This window comes from Cynoglossus semilaevis, chromosome 7 (genome assembly GCF_000523025.1).
Source record: "Cynoglossus semilaevis isolate Cse_v1.0 chromosome 7, Cse_v1.0, whole genome shotgun sequence".
Classification (NCBI taxonomy): Eukaryota; Metazoa; Chordata; class Actinopteri; order Pleuronectiformes; family Cynoglossidae; genus Cynoglossus; species Cynoglossus semilaevis.
The window spans coordinates 3639879-3640364 of NC_024313.1; positions in this window are offsets into that span (position 1 = coordinate 3639879).

Below are 486 nucleotides of genomic sequence, written 5' to 3' on the forward strand. Positions count from 1 at the left end.
GTCCATGTCCATAACAAGGTTGTGTAAAAATATCATGCTCTAATCATGTAACCAAAATTGACTTGGACTGTGACATGGGATCACAAAAAATGGACACCCTAACCTCTTTAAAAAAAAAATCATATATATATAATTATAATTGTATATGTTTTTTTTTTCATTTTAAAATGTATATTAGAGCAGAAAACAGTGCAAACAGCAGACTAAACAGTGGATTTAAAGAAATGTTACATTCCTTATAAACAGACAGAATCCTGCTCCCAAATACACTCTTTTAAAGGGCAGCCCAAATAAGACTAAGACGAAAAAACAAACTGATCCATAACCACTGATAAAGAGCTTATGGAAACAAGTGCACATAGGGAGGTTTTGGGTAATGATTAGATTTTTTTTTATTTAAACAATTCTTTGGATAAATGCTTCATATCATCTTTGTGGGATTCTTTCTTAACCAAACAAATCAAATCCTAATAAGAGTAAGACCTT